Raw genomic sequence first — 15,863 nt, forward strand, 5'->3', positions numbered from 1 at the left:
AATCACGGAGTTAACGACAGTAAAACACCAACACTTAGGAATAATGGTAGTCCAATCACTAGTAACTCAAAAGATAACCCTGCCAACCAGAATGGATCACAGAAATCAACAAAAGTAGTGACAGCGGAGAGTCAGAGGGAACCGATGCATGGGAAGACAGCTCAAAGTAAGGACACGACACCCCCAGCTATTGTACGGGTAACGAGTCCAAAATATTGCAGTACTGCTAGGAAGGCTAGACACAGCAAGCCAGGCATACTGGATTGTTACGAAGGGAGGAAAAGTGCAGGAGGAGAACAATCCTGCAGCTTCTGGATTGATCTGCCACATAAAGGATTAGATTTAAGAAGAGAACTTAATCGATCTACCATTAAGGAGATTGAAGAGGATATAGATAGATATTATGCTAAAGCAAAGGAACATGAGGAAGAAGGGGAGAGAGAAGAAGAGTTAAAAATGAATCTTAGAGACAGGGCTTTACTTAAAAAACCAGACAGATATAATAATGAACAGTATATGGCTCCAATTTTAATTAAGGGGACCCAGGGACATTATATCCCGTGGCAAACCCTCGATCTGACTGGCCTGGTCTCCAGTCTCCCTGATATTCACGCTGGGGCCTCAAAGTGGATCAGAGCTTTTGAGGAAGCTACTGTTGGCAAATTGTTGGCTTTGGGAGACGTGAAGGCAGTGTGGGCAGAAACCATTGGAGTGTCTGCAATGGAGACCATGTTGAAGGACAATGGAGGCGAATGGATGATAAGTCCCATGGCTGATGGAACTGAGCTTGATGCTTATCGTGGGATGCTATGGGCCGCATTGAGGAGGGAGTACCCCACACAGGTTGATGAAAAGGCACTGCAGGGTGAACTCTTTACTGAGACTGACAATCCTGCAACGTACATTAGTAACCAGTTGAAGAGATGGAAACAAGAGACTGAGGAGGACATTGAGCAGAGCCCGTTGTTGACATCTCTGTTCAGAAACTCAATCATCAGTGCGCTTCCCATCTCGGCCCAGAGCAGACTGAGAGATGTAGTGGGTTTAACTACCATGCCATACAGACAGTTTTGCGATAATGTGATCCACGCAGTGGAGAGACACAGGAAGGATGAGCAGAGGGTGAAAGAACAGGACAAAGAAGTCCAGAGAAAACTGGCGCAGCTGCAACTGAGTGAGCTACAGAACAAAGGCAAAGTTAAAGTCCAAGCACTGGTTACAACCGAGAAAACAGCACCCACATCAACAAACATGGCCACTATACAGACAGCACCGCCCATGCAATCACCCCCAGTTGCCAACGCATACCCACAGTCGTACAGACAACCATATCGGCAGCCTTACAGCAACAGACAATTCGGTGGTCGAGGTCGCAGTCAAGGACGAGGTCCACCTGGGGCATGCTGGGAATGTGGGGACATGGGCCACAGAGCAATAGCCTGTCCACGGGCAGGTCCCGGACGAATGGAGGGGAGGGGGAGATCTAGAGCTCCTCGGAGAGAGGGCATAGGTCCAGCCAATCCATGGGCGGGACCGAACTATGGTTTCTAGGGTTGCCCAGAGAGTCCTACGTGGGAGGGTCAGCTGCCAATAGTCACCATGGCGGCTGATAAAGAACCGATGCTGCAGGTTCAAATAGAAAACAGGCAAATTCCAATGCTGGTAGATACAGGAGCCACATACACATGTGTGAGCAGTAGATATGCCACACACCTCCCCATGTCAGGCAAATTTGTCAAGACGGTAGGATTCTCGGGATTTAAGCAGCTAACTCCAACAACGGCTCCAGTGCGCCTGGTCACAGAGGGTGAAGAAATAAGAATTCCAATTTTAGTGTCTGACCAAACTCCGATTAATTTATTGGGAAGGGATGCACTATGTAAATTAAAAGCAAAAATCTGGTGCAGCCCACAGGGAGTATACGTAGATACCTCTGGAGTAGATTTTCAAATGCATGTGAGAACAGAATGTGCTAAGGTTTATTGGCTAGGAGCAATCACTGAATCAGTAAAACAGACATTTAATGTTTGGGAAAAATATATTCGAGCTCAAATCCCAAAAGCAACTGAACCTTTCTCTGACTACCACTGCACCATGTTTTATGATGTGTCATGTAGCAAAATTTTTGAAGAAATTTGGGACGAAAAAACAAAAAACATGACAATTGATTTAAGCTCAAATTACATAGTGATTGGACCAAAGGGGGCAGCTATGAATGTAGAGCCAAACTCATTCATTTCACAATGGTATAATGTACCAGAATCCAGTCCACACATTACTCTATTGGTAAATGAGAAATTTGAATCAAAAGATCTGGGACCCATGATGAAAATTGCAGCACAGGTAAATTGGAGGAAAACAGATAATCCGTCTATATACATCTCAGACGACAAGACTATGATTAAAATTGAATGTATCACCAATATGACAGCTATGCCACAGGTAGTTACAATTCCCATATTGAGTACACCAGAGACAACTGAAGCTGAATCAGACGACACATTGCTAGAAGACATGATGCGTCATATCCCTGAGCAGCTGTGGTCTAAACGTGATACAGATGTGGGGTTGGTGAAGGCAGCCAACCCAGTGAAGATTGATCTGAAACCCAATGTGCAATTGCCGAACAAACCACAGTATCCATTAAAATCAGAGGCGATTGAAGGTATCAGTAAAACAATTGATGGTTTGTTAAAAGCAGGAGTATTGATCGAAGCACATAGTCCGTGCAACACACCCATATTTCCGGTACTGAAAGCAGATAAATCAAAGTACCGTTTGGTTCATGATTTGAGAGCAATAAATGCGGTCATACAAGACGGGCCAATTGATGTGCCAAACCCCCATACACTGCTCACAAACGTGCCACCAAGTGAGAAATTTTTTACTGTAATTGATTTGTGTTCAGCATTCTTTAGCGTACCTTTGGCCGAGGAATCACAATATCTGTTTGCATTCACTTATCAGGGTAAGCAACTGACCTACACGCGCATTCCACAGGGACTAAAGCTCAGTCCAAGTGTGTTCAATCAGGTTCTCAAAGAGAGCCTCGAGGGGCTAGAAATCAGCGGCGTTTTGGTTCACTATGCTGATGATGTTTTAATTGGAGCTGACACGTTGGAGGCGTGTCATCAAGACTCCATTAAGGTGTTACGAAGGTTGGCAGAAAAAGGACACAAGGTGTCCAAAACAAAATTACAGTATTGTAAGTCTCAGGTAGAGTACTTGGGAAGAACAATTTCTGAAGGAGCTATTGCAATCTCACCCTCTCAATTAGAGGGAATAAGTAGAGCGCCACGCCCAAAAACAGTCCAGCAGATGATGACGTTCCTGGGGCTGACAGGATATAGTTCCGATTGGGTTGAGAACTATGTGGAGAAAACAGCTCCCCTCCGAGATCTCATTAAGGAGACGGGGACGCAAGCTTTGAAAGCTCCTTTAACATGGACAAACGAAGCGATGGTGGCTTTTGAAGTTTTAAAACAAGAGTTGCAGAGTGCACCTGCTCTAGCAACACCAGACTACAACAAGCCATTTCTACTCTATGTCTCAAATAGACAGAGCATGTACGCAACTGCAGTATTAATGCAAGAGACGTGCAGTGGCCGTCAGAAACAACCAATTGCATATTACAGCACAAAGTTGGATAATGTGGCGCAGGGGTGGCCGCCCTGTTACCAGGGTCTCGCTGCAGTCCATTATGCCTATGAAAAAGCAACAACAATAACGATGGGGTATCCAGTTACCATTTTGACCCATCACAAAATCACTGAGCTGATAAATCAGGGGAAATTTGTTATAACTCAAGCTAGGTGTTTGCAGTACACACCACTGTTGTCATATCCTGATGTGACAATAAGGAAATGTGCAACAACAAATCCAGCAAACGTCATTCCACTTGAAGGTGAAGGTGAACCACATGAGTGCATCGCTGAGACAATGAAGTACACTAAATTGAGACCGGATTTAGAGTCAGTCCCATTCCCCCATGCAGATGTGATATTCTTTGTTGATGGTTCCTGTTTTAGGGATCATTTAGGAAATCATGCAGGCTATGCGGTGGTGAGACAGGATGCAGATAACTTTGTAACAGTAAGAACAGAGAGTTGTAGTCAACCATGTTCTGCCCAGCTGGCGGAGCTGAAGGCACTAACAGAGGCGTGTCACCTGGCTGCCGGGCGAGCAGCTAATGTTTACACAGACTCTGCTTATGCTCATGGTGTGTGTCATTTGTTTGGAGCATTGTGGAAGCAGAGGGGTTTTAGGAAATCAGACGGCGCACCCATTCAGCATGAGAAACAGATCAATGATTTGATGGCAGCAATGATGCGACCAAAAGAGCTTGCTATCATTAAGTGTCAGGCGCATCGTAAAGGAAATGATGCAGTAACGAGAGGCAATAATGCGGCAGATGAGGCCGCCAAAGAAGCCTCCAAATGCAGAAACGCCATTTTGGCTCCAGTAGTGTCGCTGGAACCTGTGGTCACACCAGAAGACATTATGTTGATACAGGAAGAGGCAGGTCACAGCGAGCACAGTCTGTGGCTCAAGAGGGGAGCAACTCAGGACGAGAAAGGTCTGTGGAGATCCCATGAGGGACTCATAGTTGCACCAGTAGCCCTGTTAACCATTTTAATTTCAGAAACCCATGGTGTTGCACACTGTGGACGAGGGGAAAAAAGATAAAAGAGCAGGGCTATTGGTCTCCATACATGCAAGCAATGGTTGAAGAAGTATTGAATCAATGTGATGTTTGTGCTGAAAACAATGTTCGAAAAGGGGTAAAAACCCCGGTGGGACACATCCCGATCCCGGAGGGACCGTTCAAACATTTGTGTATGGACTACGTGGACATGATTAAATCTGTTCATGGCAAACGATACATGTTGGTGATAATTGATCGCTTCAGTCGGTGGGTTGAGGCGGTTCCATCTAAGACTCTTGGAGCAGATACAGTCATTAAGTTCCTCACCAGAGAGGTGATTCCACGTTTTGGCATCCCGTCAGAAATAAGTTCAGATAATGGTTCTGCTTTCGTTCAAAAAGCCGTGAGAGGAGTGTTGAGGTATCTGAACATCAAACAGAGACTGGGTAGTGTATACCATCCAGCCAGCCAAGGTATTGTAGAAAGGATAAATGGGACCCTAAAAGCAAAAATCAGCAAGATCTGTGCTAGCACAAAGCTTAACTGGGTGGATGCGCTACCACTCGCACTAATGAGCTACCGCATGCAAACTCATAGAAACACGCATCTTTCGCCTCACCAAATGCTTACGGGACGAAGCATGCCTGTCCCAGCAGCAATAAGGCAACCGCATAAAGGGCCCAGTCTGGAACAACTGCAAATTGAATTGTCTGAATACATGACACAACTAACTGCCATCCATAGATCTATATACTTGCAGGAAAAGGCGAAAGAGCCAAGAGCCGACCAGGAGGTCAAAAGACAGGTGGTGCCAGGCGACCAGGTGTACCTGAAGGTTTTCAGGAGAAAGTGGCATGAGCCACGCAGAGAAGGGCCGTACACCGTGGTGAGGGCAACCCCAACAGCAGTCCAAGTCGAGGGAAGCACCACGTGGTATCATCTGAGCCATTGCACCAAAGTCCAGCCAGAGACAAAGGGCAGTATAAAACTGAGAAACAATGAGGAAGATGATGTGGTTGTTGACGGGAGTAATGTGCAGCCTGATGTGGCAATCAACAGGCAATCTGGGGACTCAGGGGACTGTTCTAAGGAGCCCGACTCAGATTCTGAAGCTAAAGAGCAAAAGACATCTGCCGGAGTCACAGCCGCTCCAGGAAGCACCGCACAGCCATGATCAAGATAAGTATGATGCAACTACAAAATTCCCAATTCACACTGTGTTGAAGCCCATGCTAGCATTCTCATCTCATGTTCATGATGACACACAACCAGTAAACCAGGAGCAACATGACAGGAGAAGTAAGAGAGATCTTCACACTATGTGGAAGTGGACAGGAACAGTGATCATTTCCGAAGAAATTAGAGAGAAGGGGACAAAATGTGAAATAAGTGTTGAATTAAATAAAACCATTTTATGTAGGATGAAATCAGGTGAAGGGCAGATAAGTATGAACAACTTCTCATGCCACATAACAATTACCATAGATCAAGAGCTCGAGATACAAGCAAAATTAGATAGGAGAATGAATCCTAATGATGAGTTCTTTGCCGACATAAAATGTAGGAACGATGAGAGGGCCACAAACTTTCAAACATACACTAAACTGAGTCGAGTAGATAATATGGATCCAGTTTATCCGACAGAAGCAATGTTAGCAGGAACACAAGTGGGTAAGAGAGTAACCTTAAAGATTCCAAGTAAGAACATAACTGCCAGTGTTACACGACGAACATTTAGGGTGTTGGAAAATGATATACTGAACCAAGAGCAGAATGTACTCTGTGGCACCACACATGATTTGCAAGCTAGTGTGACGCTACGAGCAGCGTGGGGAGTTGAACAATGTGGGATAACAGCAACATTTGAAAAAGGGTTTTGGCAGGTTCAGCTAGACACAAGTTTTGTTAAGCCCAAAATGACATATGCAATAGAGATGATCGTAACGGTTGAAGAGGGACAGCAAACCCGTAGGATTTGGCCCTGGGACATTAAATCTTTGGCTAAGCTAACAACCACCTCTCCACTGATAATTACCACTCCACATGTTACTACACAGAATGTAGTAAAAACAACATTAAAGAGCGTTATCATTCCTAGAGCAGTAAGGCCAGAACGGGAAGGAGAGAAGGTCAGAAAGTACATACCCTCTCAAAAGCTGACTAGTCACTCGATTCGTAATGTAATCCTCCTTAAAGATACAAAGACCACAGGAAATGGAAACTTCCCATTGTGTGATTGGAGAATACATTTTGAAACTGGGGTAGACGGGAACTGTTTGGATGAAAATAGTGACGTTAAAGTTTATGCAGGGAAGGATGTCTGGGTCTACGAATGTAGCAGGGAAACAGTGAATGATGAGCCGGGGCGCTATGTGTTAGAGTTTATTAATACCTTTAAAGGGGGTGGATCAGCGAAAGCATGGACGGCCTGGACAGACTTAATGACAGTAAGTCAGAGTGAGTTTGAAGCCAGATTAAATCAGGGATTAGCTCTGGCTGCATTGTTCCCCTTGGACGTGGTCACGCCTCCTGTTGTGGCCCAGCCTCCGACTAAAATACCTACAATTTCGAGTATACGGACTACTTTTCCAACTAAAACACCAACGCCTATGATAGAAAAAACTACAGCTGCTAGGACGACTTACCCAATGAGAACAACACAAGCTGCCACAGAGCTAACTACAGTCAGCGCGACAAATTTTCCAGTCATAAAAATTATTAGACAAGCCACAACACCTATTCCAAATATTATTGATCAAGTGATGACGCTAATTCCAGATAGTGTAACTCGTCCAACTACTAATACTGTAAAAATAACTTCAGCCCCGTTTAATAAAGAAATCACGACAATACCTACTACTGGAATAGAGACCAGTGTTTATGACGAATGGGATAGCGTGGAGGACCTAAGTGTTTATGACGAATGGGATAGCGTGGAGGACCTAAATGCCTACACGGGTGAGACAGGTCAGGAAGTGGTGTTTAGACCTCAACAGAGAAGTGTGAAACCAGCCTTTGACGAACTTTGGGAAGTAGCCAGTCACAATGAGTGGTATAAGTGGGCCCAATACACAGCAAAGAAAATGACACCTGAGGAGTGTGTAGTGAAGTGCAGGTGCTCCGACCACCTTACCTACGGTTGTGCCTGAACCCTACACCTTTGCAGGATGTGCCATAGAGCAGAGACACGCATGCACCAAAGGGAATTTTACAGCCCAGGAAGATTTGCCACAAGGGATGCTGAGGGATGTGTATGCACATCCCATGTGTGGTATCACGTGCCGAATATTATATGGTTCTCTTAAAAGACGCGGATTATGGACTGACTGCACAAACTTCAGTTGTGAGTTATATGATCAATGTAAGAAATTTGAAATATCTACCGCAGAGAGAGAGCCTCACACTAATTACAAAGTAGACGAACTCGCAAATTATGAGTGTTATGCTAGTGGAGGATATGCAGGGAGAGAGGAAGGTGTCGATGTAGGTAACACTACCGTTAATTGCGCAGTGACATGGGTGTTGTCATGGTTTCCAGAAGCCATGATAACTCCACAGTTCATAAGTACACCACTTTGGTTCGAAAATCCCGCCCATCCATCAAGACAGAAATGTGAAAATTTGACTATGACTGTCCCTAGTCGGTCACTATTGGAGGAACAGACACAGACAGTTGCCGATAGCTACTGGATGTGTGGAGATAATGTTTTAAGAAACACTCTGCCTTTTCGTTGGACCGGACTCTGCACACTTGTGCGTATGCGAGTGCCTGTGGTAGTCGCCTACGGAGGGGTAGAACAGGTTTTAGGAATTCAAGTAGCTAAAGACAAATTACAGAGACACAAGAGACAAGTGCCTTCAGATGAACAAGTCTATCTTAATAACATTGGACTTCCAACAGGAATTCCAGACGAATTTAAAGCCCAAGACGAGGTCAGATCAGGATTAGAGTCCATACTTCCTTGGATAACAATTAATAAGAACGTAGCCTGGATTAACTACATTTATTACAATCAGCAGAGATATGTTAACTACACTTTTGAAGTTCTGAAACAGTTAGGTCAGCAACTGCATGAGACTAGCGCTGTCGCATGGCAGAATAGGCAAACCTTAAACTGGATTTTAGCAGAAAAAGGGGGAGTGTGCAAAATGTTTGGCACACTTTGTTGCACCTTTATCTCAAACAACACGTCACCAGACGGAACATTTTCTGTTGCTATGAGGAAACTTGAAGCTTTAAAGTTTGAAATGAATGACAATGCTGGTAAGGGTGGAAGCATTAAGTGGGATGGGCTAGAGGAAATTCTTGGAAAATGGGGAGCTGTTTTGGCTAAATCTGGAATAATTATACTGATAATACTGATACTATTCTCTTTATTGACATGTTGCATCGTACCTATCCTGAGGAAATGGTGTGTGAGAACAATGGACGAAAGGATGAACCTCATTAAGGACACACAGGACGCACAAATGCTAAGTATGCTACCGGCTGATGCACTGGTGCGCAGAATTCTTCTGACGCAGAGGAGGGAGAACATGCCAGATGTGTTCACAATCTCCAACTATGAGGAAGAACTGTTATAAGGAATGATGGACAATGGCTGATATGGATATACATTACAACTACATACGGATATATATCACCAGGATATCACTATGACATTATTCTTACTATTCTGAGTAACCATTGTTTAACCATCAATTTTATCAGTTAGATCATTCTGTTTATTCTATATTCAATGTTGTGTTCTATAAAGGAAGAGGTAATCTAATTCATACCATTCAGAATTATTAGAATGACTTCTGTGTTCCAGTAAATGATTTCAGTGTGTGATGTATTTGGTCAGTCTGTTAGGATGTATTGTTTAAGGTCGCCCAACGGGAAGGGGGCCATGGGGGGCTTTTCCTGGTTAAAAAAACAGCCGCCAGGTTTTTCACCCTCATCAGGGAAGTGATAACAGATGACCAGTTATGTTAGTATATTCATGTTAAGTTCATATATCAGTAAATGGAATGTTTTTGTCACTTATCACTATGTTTAGAGTTCACACAACCATATATTTAACCCTAAACTTACAGCGCCACCAATCCTAGTTACACACATACAGACATATAGGCTGATTCACCATACATTATTTCGATGAGTAGTTTATGATAATCTCATAAAGAGGAGGGATTATGTGGAAGCGAAATAATGCATGTGTGGGTCACATTTCAAATCAGAGGAAACACATTTTCAAATTTGGCAGCGAATAACCAGATTGTCCGAAAAACAGGAAGACAGGAAGCGGGTCAACCTGACATGGGGTGGTTACCTAGATTTGGACAGTTGCCGGGAACAATTGGTTTCCTGTTTTCTCATGAATAGGACACGTACAAAGCTCACGCACACACAAATGGACAACTGTGACTATAAAAGGGTCAGGAGACATGCATCTAGTGGCTGTTCCCGATTGATCTGTACTGATGATCTGCGTATCAATAAAATAATTCCCGTTTTGGCTGTAACATCATCCTCGTTGTACTTTGGTTTTATTTTGGTATTTTGCTGGACAAAACACTCTCACCACATCTGCCCCCTTCCTCTTTATCTCTGTCGCCCACACAGGAGCTGCTGAGACCTGGGGACCTGATCTTGCTTAAGGTGATCAAGAGAAAAAACTGGTCAAGTCCTAAGTGGAATGGGCCCTACAGAGTATTGATCACCACCCCCACGGCTGTCAAGATTGCTGAACGAGACACGTGGATACACCAGTCCCATTGCAAGAAGGTCCAAGAATTACAATGAAGGTCCAGCAACTCCTGGTAACAACCATTGGACTCCTGATAGCCACCCCAACTAACCAGCAGAACATCCAAGCAAAAATCTGGGGAGACGAGTAAAAAGCAACAGAATGCCCAACCACCACCAGCTATGATAGAGGTGTTCAACCTTACACGTACTGCCTACCCCTCAATGGAACCAAGGCATCGATCACCATCCCCTTGGAAGGACTCACCACCTACTGCTACCGTTGCAACTCCTGGAGGAAACAAGCCAATAAACAACGACGCAACGGAATCAAATACCACGACTTCTACTGGTATGCTGGAGCACCAAGGAATCCTCAAGTGGTCCACTATGACTCCAACCAAGGAGAGCCCTACGAGGAACCATGGAGTGAAGTCTTCCTCTACACATATTGGCCAACACACTCCGGCGATCAGTACCAATGGGCAGTATCGAAAACTGCCAAAGCCTACCGTCAGCTCTTCTCCAAGATGTCAAAAAACGACACCCACATAGTAGTAACAGTTGTGCCCACCACCCCAGGATGCGTCAGATTCAGCCTGTGCCCAGCAACAGATGGCCCGGACCCAGAATTCAACATTCGCGTCTGTGTCTTATCACCTAAAACCATTCCCTCCGTAGTCGGAGGCAACCCTGCTCTCCCAGCAGCTACAAGACTCATCGCCCCAGCCGTCATCCCGCCAGTACCACACGACGACCCTAGCCACTTTGGGTCTACATGGACTATACACGACGATGAGAACGACCCCGATCATCCTTCTCCATTCCACGCCAACCTTTGGTGGAAGTACGCCAACCTTACAGCCCATAAAGCCAACAAGTCTGGTTGCTATGTTTGCTCCATCCTCCCCCACGCTGTGTCCCAACCACACCTCTACGCATCCCCACTCAGCGAAACCCACTCTCTCAGCATCCTGAACCAGACCCTGGGACTCACCCCCACGGACCCAAACGCACCTCGGTATACCCCACTGTCACGTTTGACCAATGTTACGCCCCTAGGTCTTAGAGCCACTCTCAACCACAATGACCTAGACCACTGCACTGGTATCAATGGCACCTGCTTTCAATTGTGTGTCAACATCACTGGAGCTAATCTGAAAGGCTCCATTATTCCAAGTCACTGCAAAACAATCCGTTCCATTCCCTCTACCACTCACACCATTGCCCTGGACGAGATTTGGTGGCTTTGCGGTTGGAGAGTATATATGGCCCTGCCCCGAAATTCATCTGCTATCTGTGCGCCAGTTCGTGTATCCGACCACACCTACCTTCTGACTCTTGAGGACCTGCCCACCAGAAGAAGCCGATATGTGGATTTCAAACCTCATGATCCCATCTGGGGATCCGATGTCCCCTCGGAAAACAAACATTGGACAACAGGACAAAAAGTCCTCCTAGCCCTTTTTCCAAACATTGGGGTAGGAAAAAACATGTTGCGCCTTGAGACCATCGACTATCGCCTCCAAAGTTTTATTAACGCCTCTATCACCATCAATGATGCCCAGAACAAAGAACTTACTGCTCTACGCCTCATGGCTCTCCAAAACAGGATGGCCCTCGATCTTAGTCTCGCCCCCCAAGGTGGTGTCTGTGCAATGATCGGTGAATCCTGTTGTACCTACATCCCAGACGAGAACTCCACCATCATCGATGCTATGCGTACTATGACGAATCTTCGCCGCGCCATGTCCGCGGACCCTCACCCCCAAGCGGGCTGGCTCGATTGGCTCTTCACTGGCACATGGTCCCAGGTACTGGTAAAAATCATCTTCCCCTTTGTCGCTGTCGTCGTCCTCTTCCTCCTGACATGTGCCTTTTGCTCATGTTGTGTGATCCCCATGTCCAAACGCATGATGAACCAGGTGTTTGTTGCCCACCTCCATGCTTACAACCTTGTCAAAATTGAGGACATTGACTCTGACATTGACGAGGAACTATCCTCTATCTAAAGAACTTTCTCCCTCGTCGGGGGAGCAGGCACCCTGCTACGTGGTATAGCCACCACCAAGCACCCGTCGCAACTTAAGCGATTGTGGCGCCTTCGGTCAGGCTCACCCTTTTTCCCACAGGTCATCCAGGTCATGAGACTGCCGCTCCGTGCGGAGGGTAGGAGGGGAATTTTCCCTAACTGTGCATTTTTCCATGTTCCCATTCCGAATTGCTTAGGGTTTTTCGCCCCTCCCTGGGTTGACCACCTGTTTGTGACGTTTCTCCCATGATGACACGATGAAAAGCTTTAGAGACAAGTTGTGTTTGATGTTTAGAAACCCACAACAGGAGGGAAATGTAAGATAAGCTAAAATTTAAATGAAGTATATGTGTGTTTCTAAAATGTCATAATCTACATTTAGAAGTGCTGCACCCGAATGTACTAACAAACACATCCTGTTCCAGTTAATCACCTACTGCAGACAGCTACAACCTTGATGACGATTAGAATGTTCCAACATAGATAACCACAAGTTAACTCCCAACATGTAGAAAAACGTCTTATTGTTCTCGACCTTGTGTGTGATCTAAACTGTTACGACGCCTGCGCGCGTCTTTATCTAACCCTGCTCTATCCATTTTTTAATAAAAGAAAGCAGCCGGGTGGGACAGAGTCAGAGTCTACTTTGAATTGCACCAAGTCAAGTGCATCTCTTCTGTGTCTCTCCCTGCTGCAGCTGGTAAAACTTTAAAACCTCTCTGGGTGCCTTTGTCTGATGACCCTGGTCTAGCTTAGAACAGTTTTTGAGTGAATGTTCGAGATTTAGACCCAACAGAAAGTCACTGTATGGACCAGGAGGACGATAGATGATGACAAATAATAGGGGCTGTAGTTTGTGAAGTAGTTTCTGGATTGGGTTTGATAGGCTCAGACTAAGACTTTCAAATGAATTGAAGATAATTTTTGCTGTAGGGCTCAATTCTAGCGAGGAATTAAAAATTGATGCAACTCCGCCACCTCTGCCTGAGACTCGAGGGATCTGATAATTTAGGTGACTAGGAGGAGTAGCTTCATTTAGGGAAAGATACTCATCCTCACTTAGCCAGGTTTCCGTTAAACACAATAAATCTATTTGATAATCTGATATAATGTCATTGATTAAAACAGCTTTTGAAGACAGATCTAATATTTAGGATACTACATTTTGTTTTGTATTCCAGAGCTGTTGAAGTCCTGGTTTTGATTTTTATTAAATTGGGGTGTCCAGTTGCTTTCCTCTGGACTTCAAATGACTTGAATTTGCATGATTTAACTTTAAATGGTCGAGGGACAGACACAGTCTCAATGGTGTGTACAGTGGGTGACAATACAGTAGGTGAAAGTGTAGTGGGTAACATTACAGTGGGTGAAGGTACAGTGGGTGACCGTTCTAGGAGTGCAGACTTGTTTAAGACTGTGACTCCGCATCCCGGTCTCAACTCTGGGTCATGGTTTTGGGGCAGAAATAAAAGTGGTCAGATTTTTTGACAGGAGAGCAGCGCCATTCCAAGTGGGATGTATGCCGTCTCTCCTGATGAGACCGGGTTTTCCCAAAAAAGTCCGCCAATTATCAACAAACTGAATGTCATTAGCAGGACACCACCTAGACAGCCAGCGGTTGAGTGAAGACATGCGGCTATACATGTCATCACTGGTCAGATTGGGAAGGGGGCCAGAGAACACTACGGAGTCCGACATTGTTTTTGCTTAGCTGCACACCGACTGAATATTAATTTTTGTGACCTCTGATTGGCGTAACCGGGTGTCATTACTGCCGACATGGATTACTATCTTACTATATGTACGTTTATCTTTAGCCAGCAGTTTCAAAAATGACTCGATGTCGCCCGCTCTGGCACCCGGGATACAATTGACTATGGTCGCTGGTGTCTCTAGTTTAACGTGCCACACCACAGAGCTGCCAATCACTAGAGTAGGTTCCTCAGTGGGTGTGTCGCTGAACGGGGAAAAGCTGTTCGAGATATCGAGTGGTTGCGGGGATTGGTGGTGAACCCGAGGCTTTCGCCTGCCACTATGTTTCCTACAAACAGTCACCCACTGCTCCTGCTCGGGGGCTGCTGGAGGACGGCTAACCTGAGCTGGAGAGTGGCTAGCGTGAGCTGGTGGGTCCGCTCCGGCTAAAGCTACCTGACTAGTTGGCACAGCTATATTCTCAGTTAAGGAGCGAAACAGTGCCTCCAATTGACTAAGTCTTGCTTCCATCCGAGAAAAAGCACTATACTTCGTGCAGATGCCCCCTTCGCTGAAGGAAGTGGGGGAAAATCTATACATCCGACAGACTGAGCAGCAGAGAGAAGGAGAGGGAGGAGAGTGGACAGAGGGAAGCGTAGCCATAGTTAGCAACAAAGATAAACTAAGCTAGCTCTGAAAGTACGGAAGATTACTTTAATAAAACAGTTTTTAAAAGGTTAGCTGAAATATTTGAGAGCTTTCGCTATCAAGTTTTGAGATGGAGAGAAACAACTAGCTTACTCTAGAATTCTAAAATGACACAAGATATTAACAGTGATTGTGTGACGAAAGCGAAATAAGATGCCGCAGTCAAACAAACACAACAGGTAATGACGGAAAAGCTTACCGCAATAGGAAGTGCAGCCAACAGGCTGAACATCACACCTTCTATTTCTAGCTCCAGACTCATCACTCTACACCCCCATACCATCACAGATGTGTAAGTTGCCCTAGCCTTGGGCATTAATACACCCCCATACCATCACAGATACTGGCACTTTAGCTTTGCGCCTATAACAGTTCGAATGGTTCTTTTCCTCTTTGGTCTGGAGTACAAGATGATCACATTTTCCAAAAACAATTTAAAGTGTTGACTCGTCAGACCACAGAACACTTTTCCATGTTGCATCAGTCCATCTTAGATGAGCTTCCAGCGAAGCCGGCAGCGTTTCTGGGTGTGGTTGATAAGTGGCTTTGCTTTGCTAGTAGAGTTTTAACTTACAGATGTAGCGACAAACTGTAGTTATTGACAGCGGTTTTCTGAAGTGTTTCTGAGCCCATGTGGTGATATCCTTCACACGGTGATGTCAATTTGTGATGCAGTACTGCCAGATGGATCGAAGGTCATGGGCATTCAATGCTGGTTTTCGGCCATGCCGCTTACGTGCAATAATTCCTCCATTTTCTCTGAACCTTTTGATGATATTGCGGACCGTAGATGATCAAATCCTTAAATTCCTTGCAATAGCTCCTTGAAAATATTGTTCTTAAACTTAAACTGTTTGACAATTTCTCAGTCTTTTTTGCCACTTGTGCCAGCTATTTAAAACATGTTGCAGGCATCAAAATTCCAAATGAGCTAATATTTGCAAAAAATATCAAAGTTTACCAGTTTAAACATTAAGTATATTGTCTTTGCTGTGTATGCAATTGAATATAAGTTGGAAGGGATTTGCAAATCAATTTATTCTGTTTTTATTCAC

General features: G+C 45.0%; 1 pseudogene; it reads right to left on the reverse strand.

Moving 5' to 3' along the window:
- Positions 1–13,854: 13,854 nt before the first annotated feature.
- Positions 13,855–14,763, reverse strand: LOC137598726 (uncharacterized; annotated as a pseudogene).
- Positions 14,764–15,863: the final 1,100 nt, after the last annotated feature.

The sequence above is a fragment of the Antennarius striatus genome, chromosome 7 (genome assembly GCF_040054535.1).
Source record: "Antennarius striatus isolate MH-2024 chromosome 7, ASM4005453v1, whole genome shotgun sequence".
Taxonomy (NCBI): Eukaryota; Metazoa; Chordata; class Actinopteri; order Lophiiformes; family Antennariidae; genus Antennarius; species Antennarius striatus.